The sequence below is a fragment of the Rutilus rutilus genome, assembly GCF_951802725.1.
Source record: "Rutilus rutilus genome assembly, chromosome: 18".
Taxonomy (NCBI): domain Eukaryota; kingdom Metazoa; phylum Chordata; class Actinopteri; order Cypriniformes; family Leuciscidae; genus Rutilus; species Rutilus rutilus.
In genome coordinates this window covers 29,882,944-29,898,629 of record NC_140231.1, presented here as the reverse complement: position 1 = coordinate 29,898,629, position 15,686 = coordinate 29,882,944, and the positions used below count along the sequence as shown (strand labels likewise).

The 15,686-nt window shown below is 36.6% G+C and overlaps 1 long non-coding RNA gene across 1 annotated transcript; it reads left to right on the top strand.

Annotated features, from left to right (window-relative positions):
* The first annotated feature begins 8,549 nt into the window (after positions 1 to 8,549).
* Positions 8,550 to 13,087, top strand: LOC311277140. The gene is made up of 4 exons (XR_014625171.1): positions 8,550 to 8,590; positions 8,747 to 8,839; positions 9,311 to 9,451; positions 13,070 to 13,087. It is a non-coding gene; the product is annotated as an uncharacterized lncRNA (long non-coding RNA).
* Positions 13,088 to 15,686: the final 2,599 nt, after the last annotated feature.

The window sequence follows — 15,686 nt, the reverse complement described above, 5'->3', positions numbered from 1 at the left end:
TTCTGATATAATAATTTAATTACAGCCATCCATCCCCTTGACGTGTCAAATGAAATTATATTTTGCTTGTATCAGAATAAAACATTCAACAACTTGAGATAGACATTTGATATGAAATATTAGCTATAGAATATACAATTAAATTACAATACAAAAGCTGTCTTTCTTTCTGTAAAGCTGTGTGTACTGTTAAAAGTGATATAGCCCACAAATATATTACTTGATGGCATAAAACTGCAAGACTACCAGTTTAAAATAGCAGCGGGATTTAGCATGCTACATAAAGCTACCACATACTATAAAGCTAAAACAGCTCACATTAACTACAAGAAGTTATCACGAGAACAGCTTTAGAATAGACATACTACTGGAAATAAAAATAGTTTAGTTCATTTAGAGAATAGACACTACAATTAAAAACTGATCGTGTCTGCTCAATGCAGCGTGAACCAAGCGAGAGTCGCAGCACAGATCAGCAACAGGAGTCAGATTTCACCTCACTATTGACTGACATGAATGAAGATTTGGTTTCAAACGTAAAAGAGCCTATTTAAGGGAGTTTGTCATTGTACTGTTTTGTTGTGTTTGTCATTAAGAATAACAATGAAACCACCATTCAAGCAATTGCCGAACGGAGCAGGTGTGTGTGTTCACGTTTAACTTCCATTGGAATTAATTGAAAACGCTCGCTCTACTCCGCTATGAAATAAAATGCTCCGCTAGCATTTTACTTACAAATTAGCATTTTAAAAGCGAGCTTCAAAACAGGGGGAAATTCCACACGTCAAGTAACCGGTGGGAAAATTTCCTCACCGTCACATCCCGTCAACTGTCTGGTTAACAACATTATTTAAAATAGGCATATCTTCTTTTGTGTTCAACTGAAGAAGAAACTCATACAGGTTTGGAACAACTTGAGGGTGAGTAAGTCGAATTTTCATTTTGGGGTGAACTATCACTTTAATGAGAGCCAGTAGTAAACTAATCATAGACAGTATATAAACTGGACACAGCGACCCCATAGGTTTCAACGGAGAAAAGTGAAGCAAATTAGAAGCACTCACTTACTGATGGCTGAGCGTACTGCGCAGACTCAAACTGAGCTTGACGACTTGGATGTGACGTGAACAACCTGTCTGACAGTTGTAAGTCTTCTAGTAGCTGTGCCAAGAGAAATCTGAATCATTCCCTTCCGAATCTTGCAGAGACGGAGAGCGTGAGTAGGAGCTGTCCATGAGCTAGGAGCAGGAGCAACTTTATGATTCTCTATGGGCTTCTCCCTTGACTTTATCGGACTTTATGCCCCCACGTCCCCCCGATTGCCTGCGAGCTTCTCCTCCTGTCTATACGGTAATTTCCAGAGAGTCGCGTGGTTATGACGCAATTGTTAGCCTACTTTTACAAAAACTGCTTCTATGGGGCCATAACGTAAGATACAAGGTAATGGAGCCTTTTATACATTGTCGTGTTTCTTTAGAAATAAATAATGGACAAATGGAGTCTTTAAATGCCTCAGATGTAAAGTTATTCGCTGTCAAAGTGACGCCAAAATGAATGGGAGTCAATGGAATGCTGACAGCAGGTGATGGCTTGTTAGCCAATGGCGGCTCCCGGGGGTGGTACGGAATTCGAGCGCTGGATTGACCCCCTGAAACTAATACAGAAAAGACCGATCCACAGCTTTTAAGAACCGAGAGGCTATCGAATAGACCAAAACAATAACGATAATAATAGGCTAATAATAATAAATTTACCATATGAGTGCCATTCAATTCGACATTTCTGCTGCTGATAAATGAATGTTATATGGGAACATAGTTCACTCTACTGGCAACTTCCTTTTTCTTTTTGAAACTGGAAAATGTTTCAAAGTCCTTTAAATAAAGTTTAAAATTGCATTTAGCATAATTTATCAGCAGGTGGCAGCAGAAGATCTTGTGTGGGCCCAGACCTAGTTTTGCATTTGCTTACATCAAACACGAAGGCTACTGGAGATCATATCTTAATGCAAAATTATTTTAAAAGTTTAATTGTGTTGTATTAATATGTTGATGTTGTATTAATAATCTATTAGCAGCATTTGAATGTTAAAAAAGAATGTTATTATTGCTTGTAAAAACTTAAAACTCACCTGTACCAGACAGAATAATGAGAGGGTTTATCATTAAAAGGTAAACTGCAAAAAGCTGAACAACTGAAGGAAACGTGATTCAGTTCATCTTAAACTCCAATGATCATTGACAGAGCTTATTGTGTTCATTATTTGTTTTGAATGTCAGTCATAGCATTTTGGAATGATAGGCTATGTTAGTAAATGACAGAATGTTCATTTTTGGGTCAACTGTTCCTTGAAGTAACTACACGGATGTTTCTAGTACAATTACTGCATTGTTATTCTAATAATATAATTTGTAATTTAAATATTTGCTTGAAATTAGAAAAACTCTACATTTAAAGCTACACTGTGTGATATTTTCCCCCATCTAGCGGTAATATTGTATATGACTACCCAGTGAAGGATGGCTCCAGTGCAGAGTCGACCTGAAGTGGTAGGTTTAAAAACAAACAAAAAATTGTTTTCAGTCTGGGTACATTTTACAAATCTCGCAAAATGAGGAGGATGAAGAGGTTGCAAGTAGGCTACTAATAATGTTACTAGATGCCATAATGGAAACGGTACAGAGAAACGTATGGGAAAAATGCGTATATTTGCCATGTAGCCAACATGTACTTCGCACTCAACTGTATCGCAAACCCACACAGCTCTCAGTTCCGGAGAGAGGAGGGGGAATAATGACAGTGGGCGGGGTTTTGTGTGACGTCTTTTCTTTCTTTTGATATTGTTTGTTCAGATATTCACAACAAAACATTCTGTGGGCCATGAAAGTATTGTGAACATTATCAAAGATGCTGGCGTTGAGATTTTCATCAGCAGCACCTGGGGACAGATACACTGAACATTCTTAAGTACAAAATTCGGTAACACTTTAGAATACTGTTCCTTCATTAATGAATAACTACACAGGAACAAATGAGTAATGCAATATTAACATTGTAGTAACTACTATTAACTAACAAGAAACTCTGATTAACGAATTAGTAAGTCATAGCGTTCAGTCGAATGTGGTAGTTCACTATTAGCTAATCAGTAATTACAATTTTTCATACCTCACTGAAGACTACTAAGAACTATACAGGTTCATAATTAATATTAATAATGCATAATATATAAGGTAATGGTAACTCATTAGTAATTAATCAAGTGTTACTACATCCTTCTAAAGGAACTACTAATAATTTGGATCAGTATTCTAAAGTGAAAAACATAATAACTATACCTAATATTGACTGAAGTCATTGTAAGTTTTAAGGTTTTTGTAAGGTTTTTGATAGTAATGACTCAAGTGTTACTACATCTTTCTAAAGGAACTACTAATTATTTGGATCAGTATTCTAAAGTGAAGATCATGGGAACACACTAGTAATGACTAAAGTGTTACCAAATACATTGGAAGGAATTACTATTCAAAAGCTTACAAAAATCTCAAAAGCTTACAGTGACTTCAGTCAATATTAGGTAGTTATCATGTTTTTCACTTTAGAATACTGATCCAAATAATTAGTAGTTCCTTTAGAATGATGTAGTAATACTTGTGTCATTACTAGTGGGTTACCATTACCTTTTATTATAAATTATGCATTATTCATGTTAATTATGAACCTGTAGATAGTAGTTCTCTGGGAGGTATGAAAAAAAATAGGCCTAGTAGTTATTGATTAGCTAATAATGAACTACTACATTCATCTGAGCGCTATTACTTACTAATTTGTTAATCAGAGTTTCTTGTTAGTTAATAATAGTTACTAGAATGTTAATAATGCGTTACTCGTTTGTTCCTGTGTAATTATTCATTAATGAAGGAACAGTATTCTAAAGTGTTACCCAAATTCTTCTCAACTGCTATTTCCTTCTCATTTTCTACCTTAGGGAAAAATATATGAATATTTTGCATTCTCAAACTTCTTCCTTATTAAGAAGATTTTCTTGAATCCAGCCCCAAGCTGTTATTTGGGTTGGTCTACAAGAACGTCTCTTTACATAACATTCAATGCAAATCAAGATGTTGTTCTAAGGTTGTGTTCACACTTGTAGTTCTGTTCTCTTGGTTCGGACCAAAAAAAGAACATTATACATTAGTCCTGGTTCGCTTTTAACACTGAACCTAGATACAAAACAAAAAAACAAGAAATGGCTTCTATGACGTATATTTTGCGACAGAACTTGTCGAACATCCAAACCAATGCTGTGCGCTGGGCTAAATGCTCTCGCTATGTATGTATGACTCAGCCTGGTCTCTCACACGTTTTATTTTCTCCATTCTGTCTCCTGATGGAGTTTTAGTTCCTTGCCACTGTCGCCTCATGGCTTCGACATCAACATTGCCTCTGACTGGAACATTTTTAGACTTGTTCATCATATTCTATCCTCGAGTGGAGGCCTTCCTGTCAGGTGTAAAAAAAAAAAAAAAAGTATTTCCTTGAAAATGTAATTAGGTAATTCAATTTTCAGTTTAAATTGAACTCAGACTCGAGTAAAGTACAAATACCCCAAAATAATACTTCCATGTTATGTCAAACAGTGTTGAATCATTTAGCTGCTGTATAGATAAATTACCTTAATTAATAACTTATCATTTTTACAACGGAGATGAGTCAACACTGAACTGACTTCAGCTGAGCAATGACAGCATTTTCTTCTAGAGCTACTGTAAGCCTAAACAAACTTTGTTGCAGTATTTTCCTGATATCACTGTAAAGCTGCTTTGAAACAATCTATATTGTAAAAAACGCTATATAAATAAAGGTGACTTGACTTGACTTGACTTGACTTGATGAACATATGATGGTGATGGAGCTGAGAACTCATGAAGAGCCTATAAAATGTGTAAAGGAGTCAAATCAGCGTCAGGAATCCCTCCGTCACACATACAAACGAAGATCTGCTGCAAGAATACTTTACTTCTTAAAGGGCCTCATTATGATATTTTAAAGGGTCCTGATTTCATTTTGGAGGTCTCAGGTCTCTTACAACAGGTTTAATTTTCTCATTGCACATCACCATATTTTTCAATGATTCTCATCTTTCTTGTCCACGAACCTACTCTGCTCTGATTGGCCAGATGGCCAGGTCTGTTGTGATTGGTCTACCGGTTACAGCGCTTGTCGGAAGCTAAACGCCCATTACCGTAACTGAATTTCAGCTCCTGAGGCTTCCTAAAGCTCAGCAATTGTACACACTGTAAAGACAGTAACAATGGAGTCAAATTAACCATATCAATCCGAGCGCGGGTCTGATGATGAAACAAGAAGAACTAGTTATTGAACCCGAACCTCCATCGCAAGGACGACTTGAGCAGGACATTTCTCAGTGATACGCTACTCAGTTTGAGGTACATTATGAGATGTTTTTACTAATTCCTCACCATCAGCATTAACAAGTATATGTCCATCAACAAACCGGTGTATGTTTCTAATTTACTGCAGCGCACATGCGGAACTGTATCATTAACGATCAATTGTGGCACATACGTTAGCTGAGCATTAATGTGAATGACTGATGTAACATCAAAGTTTGTAAAACAAATCTTGCTCCATCCTTTATCATTAATCAAACTAGTAAGAAAGACAGACAATCTGCATTAATAGACACAGTTTTAGATAATAGTGGCACACAGCTGATTAGCAGAAACATTTTATTAAGACAGTAATAACTTGAGTTTGCCGGTTAGCCGGAGACCTACACAATTTAAAACACAAAATAATGTATTTTGCACACCCGGTAGAAAATATATACATCAACAATTATACAGGTTGTGATTCTGAAGATCAAGCTGGTCTAAATAAACTGGGTACTGACCAGTCTTTCAAGAGCAAGCGTTTTGTGAATCCCGCGATGAACTCCGAGATTTGAGAAGCAGTCGTCAGTAAAATGACATGTTTGAGGGCGGGTCAAGCTGTTCGCGGGTGGACAAGGTACAACATAGGCGGGCATTATGCAGATGTATTTTCTAGAGATGTAGAACCGTAACGCAGTGGGATTCGAATTACAGACGACTCGTTTTGGTGTTCATGCAGAGTCAACTCTTTCTTTTGGGAGACAATAACTTTATTTATCGTGCACTTTCGACTTAACTTTGCTGATTGTTTACATTCAGAGAGAGCTATATTACACACTGCATGAAAGGTAATATTCGAAAAACCATAATGGGGCACTTTAATACAACACATGAATCAACATAGTGTTGAGGAACGAATTTGGCATGATCTGCAGTGTAAACTGGTGTTCAAATTTGCTCAAAACAGATGTTTTAATGCGAACAATATGTTATGATGTTGTATGCATGTACATTGGGGGTGTTGATGAACTCGAGCTATCTTTTGAATCCCAACAGGAGTGCCAAATTTCGACTCCCTGACAAATTATTAGCCTCCTCGTTGAAGCTGCTACCTGATTGCCTAATCCTAACCACACCCCAAATCCTAAATTTAGAACCGTAAATAATCCGAAAACCTAGTGATAATCTGGCGAGGTTCAGAATTCAGCACAACACCTGGACGTGATTTTCTCAGCTTTTTGTTAAAAATGTATAGCTTTTTTTTTAATGAGATTTACCCACAGGTGTTGATGAAAGAGAGGGCATGCAGCTAGAATAAAATGTTTTGTTGTTGTTGTTTAAAAGCAGAGGCTCTTCTTTATTTTGATATTGTTTGTTCAGATATTCATACAACAAAACATTCTGTGGGCCATGAAAGTATTGTGAAAATTATCAAAAATGCTGGCGTTGAGATTTTCATCAGCACCACCTGGGGCCGGATTCACAAAATATTCTTAAGAATAAAATTCTTCTTAACTTCCCTCTTCTAAAATTTCCCTCTCATTTTCTACCTTAAGAACAAGGATATGAATATTTTGCATTCTCAAACTTCTTCCTTATTAAGAAGATTTTCATGAATCCAGCCCCAGGCTGTTCTTTGGGTTGGTCTACAAGAATGTCTCTTTTCTACATAACATTCAATGCTTCTAAAATCAAGATGTTGTTCTAAGGTTGTGTTCACACTTGTAGTTCTGTTCTCTTGGTTTGGACCAAAAAAAGAAAATTATACATTAGTCCTGGTTCGCTTTTAACACTGAACCTAGATACAAAACAAAAAACAAGAAATGGCTTCTATGACGTATATTTTGCGTCGAACATCCAAACCAATGCTGTGCGCTGGGCTAAATGCTCTCGCTATGTATGACTCAGCCTGGTCTCTCACACGTTTTATTTTCTCCATTCTGTCTCCTGATGGAGTTTTAGTTCCTTGCCACTGTCGCCTCATGGCTTCGACATCAACATCGCCTTTGACTGGAACATTTTGACTGTCAGGTGTAAAAAAAAAAAAAAAAAAATTCTTTGCAAATGTATTTAGGTAACAAAGTTTTCAGTTTAAAATGAACTCAGACTCGAGTAAAGTACAAATACCCCAAAATAATAATTAAAGAGAATATGACCTATTCATAGACTGGTTTCTCAATAACATTATTAAGCATTATTATGTCTGTGAAAGTCAGTTCCAAAGATTAGCAAGCACAAATACCTTCTACTGAAAAACAAAACCAAAACAAGCCTCGTCTTCCCTGTCTGAATTGTATGTTTCCTTGTTCAGGCAGTTTTTAACTGGTTTAAGGCATGGTCTACTGGTGGACCAACTTTGCTGTTCATCATATGAAAACGAAATTTGCTTTTCTTTCTAACTAAAGATCTTAATACAAAACAAAAATATATAAACATATAGAACTTTGAGCACAGTAGTTTATGGTAAAAAGAAATCAACACCAGCACATATTGAACTTGCTGGTCCATTTGTCATTTCCAAAGGAAATAATTATTTTAAATGATACATTGTTCTTGTCACATTGTGAACACATAAGTTCCTTAAGGCCCTTTAACACTAGGAAAGATAACTAAAGATTACTATATTAATGTCCACAACAGCAAACAATTTTTTTTTTCAAGCGCACGCTTATGTCCTCTGCTGTTTGAAATGCTCGAGCTCAGTCTTAAAGCAGGATGGATTCTGATTGGCTGTCAATGTTCCAAATGTGTATAACTTTCTTTCATCTGCATAACACAAAAGATATTATGGGTACGTGCACTTTATTTTACAGTACGTGCACTTTAATTAAGGTAACTAGTTAATATAAGGTAACTACATGGGTTAGGGTTAGGTTCAGGGTTAGTACCTATTACCCAGTTATTGTCATTACTATAGTAAGTAAATAGTATGTACATGGAGAACAGGAAAGTAAAATAAAGTGCTACCATATTATGAATGGATTTGGGTATAAGTAGTAAAATTGCAAGTAAATAATTTAATACTGTTTTTACTTCATTGTCTTTGTGTTAAACTTTCCTTTTCTCATGAAGATCCTCCTCTTTTGAGGAGCTATAAAATGTGTGCTGAAACAGGTAAGTTATTACATTCTCCTCCTGATCAAAGATGGATCTGCAAATCTCAGTTTTTCTTCTGTTCATTCTGTTCACTGCAGGTACAGAGACAAATTATGTTTGTTTTTAATATTATTGAATACAAATACAGATCATTGATGTGTCTCTCTCTCTCTCTCTCTCTCTCTCTCTCTCTCTCTCTCTCTCTCTCTCTCTCTCTCTCTCTCTCTCTCTCTCTCTCTCTCTCTCTACTAAAGGACACTCCATCATCTGTAATGAGTGTCTGTCGGGCACTTGTGAACAGATGACATGCCCCAGTGGATATAGCTGCTTCAGTGCGATATATGCTGGTAAGTCCAGTGTGGATTTAGGCATGTGAAGATCTCAAATTTTCATGTTGCAATAATTGCTGAAGCTTTTATCAGACGGTATTATCATGATATTGAATAAATAAGTTACAAAAAAGTGTTATGTCATATTCATAATATAGGAGGTTTAATAAATGTATTTCTTATAACAAAAAACGGAACATTTAAATACAACAAAGCAATACACAAAAATGTATAAAGTAAACAGATGTTTCAAACAGATTATATAATTTGCTGTAATTTATTGGTGCTGCAAAATGTAAATATATGTTGAACTTGTCAGTCGTCACAGAACGGCTACTACTTTTCTGGACAGAATTTACAACTGCATGCATAAAATATTCTATATAATATACTGAAATTAATTTAGTTTTCCCTCAAATCATTATTCCATAATATTATATTATAAGTCATATTATAATTCAAAGTTTGTATTTTCGTCCTACTTTGCAGGTCCAACCGATACTTCTCCAGTGACAACTAAACTGTGTTATCCAGCAAGTGCCTGTGCAACTGGGTCCATCAACACCGGCAGTATAAAGTTATCTACTTACTGCTGTAACACAGACCTGTGTAATGCCCAAGATGCTTCAGGTATTGTACTTACAGTCAACAGTTTATAAAAAATTTACCAAGAAATAATTGTCGTGGGACTTTCTGTTGGACCGCTGAAATAAACCACGCCAAACCAACTCTGGTGAGGCTCGACTGAAATACGAATGCAACACGGGCCAAAGACATCTAGGGCCCTATTTTAACGATCTGAAACGCAAGTGTCAAAGCGCAAAGCGCAAGTAACTTTGTGGGCGGGTCTTGGCGCTGTTGCTATTTTCCCGGCGGGATAAATGACTCTTGCGCCTGGCGCAAATCTAAAAGGGGTTGGTCTGAAGCAGCTTCATTATTCATAGGTGTGGTTTGGGCGTAACGTGAAATAAACCAATCAGAGCGTCATCTCACATTCCCTTTAAGAGCAGGCACGCTTTTTCTAAGCGGATTCCTATTATAACGGCGGATTTGCCAGGAGCAAGCCAGGAGCGCTTCACAGCCGAGGAGACCGACGTTCTCGTCAGGGACGTTGGGGATGGAGAAACCCACCCAAATTAACTTCGGTTAAACAGGCGTATGATAATTTGGGTCAATGTGTAAGCTAGATGTAGCCTGACTACATCAGACTTCTTACTTCCGCTCAATTTCATTTCGCTTCTGTACTTAGTCTGAGACAGCGTAATAGCTTTCCGTTTTCCTCCGGCCTGAAAACAGCCGGCCAATCAACGAACAGAGGGCGGGCTGAGAGCCGTGACGTAGACACTAATTGTACCGTGGATGCGTAGATTTACTTCACATAATCTGCAAAAGTCGTTCACAGCCATGTTCACTCCGGTATTTCGCTCAATGGTTTTGTTTTCGCATCATACTACATGTGTTTACAGTGGAAGTTAGATGCGGCTGAGCCTGCGCATAACACATGCCATACCCAAACGTTATGTGATTGGCTTACGGGAACCAATGATTTTAAACTTCAGACAAGCGCCTCCCCGCGAGAAAGAAAACGCTTTTCAATTATGCCATGCCAGACTCTGTCTACGAAGCAAAGCGAAGTAGCAGAGTTTGGTATTACCAGGCTAAGCTAGATGTATGCTTTTATAATAAACTGTCTATCTATCTATCTATCTATCTATCTATCTATCTATCTATCTATCTATCTATCTATCTATCTATCTATCTATCTTTCGTAATAATGTATGATTTGCAAAAATGATAACTGCTGCGTCTGTGTGTAGATGAGAGAATCAAAGTGTACACTGTAAAAAAAAAAACCCGTAAAAAAACGGTAATTTTCTGGCAGCTGGGGCGCCAGAAAATTCCTGTTAAAAAACGGAAAAATACTGTAAAAAAATGGTCTTTCTTCCCGTTGTTTTTACGGAAAAAAACTGTATATTTAACATTGGATTTCGGTAATATGATACAATGTTAATTTACCATCCTATTGAAGTATTAATATCTGTTTTTTACATTGATAACCACCAATCACAGCAGTGATGAGAGTCACATGATCAATCAAAGCTCAATTTAAGCAGTTCTTCCACAAGAGAGTTAATACTAATATATAGAAGCTGCACAGTGTCATTCACACAAACATTAAACACCATCATGGTAACACATGAAATTTTAAAAATGCAATAAACATTAATTTAACAACATTAAATGTAACATAAACCCCTAATGTACATAACTGATTAGAAAAAACGAAGAAAACTATGAAGAAACAAACATAGTTATTTCAACAAAAATACCTCAAATGTGAAGTGTCACAGGGAATTGTGGGAATGTCAATTTACGGTTTTTCACTGTAAATGATACAATGAGTTGTTTTTTCACTTTCAAAAACTGTAAATTTAACGGTATGTTACAGTAAAATTACATTAAATGTACCGTTAGATCTATCACAGTTATTTACCGTATATAGTACGGAAACTTTCTGTTAACCAATTAACAGTTTTTCACTGTAGCATTTTTACAGTCTTTTACCGTTAAAATTACGATAATTTTTTACAGTGTATGCGCGTTGTGCACACGCTACATTGATTAAGGCCAAGCATGCGCCCTTAAAATAGCATATGAATAACATGCGCAACGCACCACTGACTTTAAACTGTTTTTTTTTGGTCAGTGGCGCAATTGTTTTCTAAACCTGTAAAATAGCATGAGGGAACGTTTGCGCCGGAACGCAAGTGTAGGGGAGACCGGGGACAGTTGCAACACTTTTTGCATTTCTCTCAATTACTCAGAGACTATTTGGACTAGACTAACCAAATTTGTATATATTAAACTTGCATCTGTCTGCTAATTACCCATACCATTTAAAGATGATTATATATGACATATCGTTCACAGTATTTATTTGAATGGAAGAAGTCAGATGTTGCAACTGACCCCGACCCAGAGGACAGTTACAACACAACCCAGGGACGGTTGCAACATGTTAAAAATAACAAATAACAGTTATTGAGTTTTGTTTGTTCATGTGTAGAACATAGGCCTACATATATGCAGTGTGTTATAGATGCTATTCAATCTCTGCATATTTCAGTGTCAGACAGGAAGAATTTAACAATTTACAATGCAACAAACTTTTATTAAACATGCAATTTATAACTTGTTGCAACCGTCCCCGACCCTATCAGCCATGACAGAAAATCATATTCCTGCTAGACACACTGACTTTGACACATGCAAACCATATCACTGTCACAAGCCACACAAGAACAGAAGAAAGGTAGATCCAGTATGCAGTATGTGTTACTTTAAAGTTAGGGTAATCCAATCTCATAAACAGTCCAGGCAAAGGTCAATATCCAATAGAGAATCCAAACATAAACAGGAACAAAACAACAACAAGAACAGAACTCGTAAGTGTTGTGATACAAACAAGGACTCCGTGACACACACTAAAACAGACAGGGTTAATATACACAGGGGAGAGACAATGATAATGGGGAACTGGCTGGGTGCAATGATCAGTGATAGGAAACAGCTGAGTGCAATGATAACAAGGATTGTGGGGAATGTAGTTCAAATGTGAAAGACACCGTGGGGAAGGAGGACATCTAGTGGTGACCCAGGGAACACAACCCAGACACTGTGACAGTCACTTAGAAGTCAACAAAACAATAATTCTAACTAAGTAAGTTGTGATTAATTCATACAAAATTTCAGGACAGTATGACAAAATATATCTCATGAAAAAATTTACTTTCATACCTCCAAAACAAGTTTTGTTCAATAAATGCAGCAGCATTTGTTGAATATGTCTACTGTCTTTTTGGTGGCGGGAGGGTCTACCTGTGCATGTGCAGTGTGAGTGTCATCACTCTAGCTTGTTTCTGATTGAAGAAAAATGACATGTTGCAACCATCCCCTGTTGCAACTGTCCCCGGTCTCCCCTATTTCTTAGTTAACCGACGTGCTTCTGTGGAGGGAAAAGTCCGCTTTGCGCGGGTGCAAAATAGGAATGATACATGCGTCCGTGTACAAAGTCAATTGCGCTGGGTGCAAGATAGGGCCCCTAAACATAGAAGCCAGTTATTCCAATTTTACAAAAGATTATGAGGACACAACTTTTCATTGGAACAGTGAGCACGTACAGTATGTTGTGTGCACAATTAGACCAGAACAATGTAAAGAAAGCTTGTTTTCTTCTTCTTCCTGTAGATCCCTCCACTGCCCCGAATGGAAACAAATGTTACTATTGTGATGAACAGAAGAACTGCTCAAAAGTATTGAGCTGTTCAGGGAGTCAAGACCGCTGCGCTACATCAGCATGTGAGAAGGATGAAGTTTTTTTTAAATCTTTTTTAATCTTATGCATTTGATAGTTTTCATATACCAATAGACAATAGACTTAGACACCTCAGCTTTCATTCATGAATCCACTTCCGTTTTCTTTTCTTTTTTTCATCAGGGACTGATGAACAGACAGGGGTTGTAAAAGGCTGTGTCTCTAAATCAATTTGTGATGCCACAACAACAGCTAGTCTTGGCATTGGGAGCTTCACATGTTGTGAGGGGAACCTGTGTAACGGGGCTCAGAGTGTCACCCAGAGCTTCCTGTTCCTCTGCTGTTCTCTGCTCTCCTACTTCATGATGCACTGAATACAGCAGATCTTCACATTCTACAATCAGACACTCTTTACTGAATATATAGCTCGTGTTTTCATCTGTACAAGATTTGATCTGGTGTGAGGAACTTAATACAATATACAATCTGATTAATTGAAGGAAATATATACATTTTATGAAATATTAAACAAAATGTAACGATCACTGAAATAAAATGTTATGATCACTTTTGCATTTGTTTCTGGGTTTATTTTTTAAACATTAAATTTGTGAAAAGGAGGCAGAGCTAATTTCCATATTCACCAGCTATCAGCTTCACCTCGATTCTGATAGCTGTCACAGACTAGAGCAAATGAGACGGCAGGCGATAGTGACTGACGCTTTCTAAACACACTTTGTGCAGCTTTGAAACCTTTGCGAAACGTTTTGAACCAGTGATTCAGGGCCTCAAATCAAACTGCCAAAGTCACATGATTTTTAGTAAACGAGACTGTTACATCATAACCGTTTTGAAATTTTGATGGCTAGCGGCTAGGGGACGATAATCTCTGTGAACTAGGGGTGTAAAGATTCACGCGTTTTATTGATGCATCGATTACAAATCCTGCAAGGGGGGCTCAAGCAAGCACCCTTCTGAAACCTAGAATTAACAAATGGGACACCCTACAGTCTTGTGGACTTAATGGACACGTATGCAGCTGTCAGTCCACAAGACGCAAGTGGGCATGAAGTGTGTCATTTGGGACAGGGACTAGGCCTAACACATGAGCAGATGACAGCTCTCTCACAATAGACCTTTTCACATTTACGGGTTTCTCAGAAGCAGAAGTCGTCATAGTTGGGTCCAGTTCTATAGCGGTGAATGAGAGACTGCATTCAATATATATTTTTTATAATAATAAAAAATAATAATGGAAGCAGTGCATGTTTATGTACCTGGAACACTGTAATAAGTTCTACACACTATGAACTAACAATACTTTTAAAGCCTTTTTTACATTTTGCCTTATGTAAATTATTAAAATAAGAGTCATTAAGAAACATGTACAAATGGACAAAAGTTTTTTGTTTTTTTGGCCCCACACGAAGGCTGATGTGTAGGCTAATTCACACCCAGACTAGTACATTAGGGGAAACATTTAAATAATCCTGTGAATGCACTTTTAAAAAACGCAGAATCTAATAGTTAATCGAATCGGCATCAGATTTTATTGTGAATCATTTCAAATTAAATCGTTCTGAATTAGAAAATAATTGTTCTTGAATCAAAAACCCATGGATCGTGAATCAAGTCGATTCTCTGTCTACCCAAATATTCACAGCCCCACTGTAAACCCATAAACCAGTGTCTTTATATGTTTTTTAAAAGAAAAGAAAAAAAGAACAAAATTTGTAGATACTTTGAAATGTCACATTTGTACAATAAAAAGGAAGCGCTTTAGTTAATAATATCTTATTGGCCTGATTAAGCTCTCCAAAATTTACTCAAATCACATGGACTGCAAAAAGATGTGCTATTAAATCCCTTTGTGACGGGCCTCTGAAAAGAGGCTGTAACATGTGAATTTTTTTTTAGAAATTGGTATACTTTACTAAACAAGTCAATTTCTGAAATCAAGTTTGGAGTAATGCTAAAGAACTTCAAAATAACTTCAAAAAATATATTGCAAAATAATATTAAACTTTCTTTTGGCACTGTTGTACTGTACTAACAGTGGTTTAAATAAAGTGTAAAACTGCATTTAGCATCATTGATCAGCAGGTGGCAGCAGATTATATTTTTACCAAAATAACACTGCATCTGCTTGACATCAAACAGCTTAATGCAAAATTTGTTTGTTTTTCTTATTTCACAATTATGTAATGTTGGTAGTAAAGTCTTACCATATATCAGAGAAGTCACCAGAAAATAGAAACTACAAGCTGAACAACTGAACAAAACTGGCTTCAAGTGACAATCTTCATCTTTAAACCCTCATGATGATTGACAGTGCTTATTGATTAGCCTCATTGATAATAATCAGCAGGTCAACAAACGGGTAAAAATTGCTGTAAGAAATGTCAAAAGTTTTCATCAGATGGGACAAAGATCAAATGATTATTACGTTTATATGTTTGTGCTCAAATCTGCTCTTGCACTGAAAAAAACTACTTGTAAGATTTACTTAATAAAATCCTCGTAACAATTTGCACAAGTATATTTTAAGTA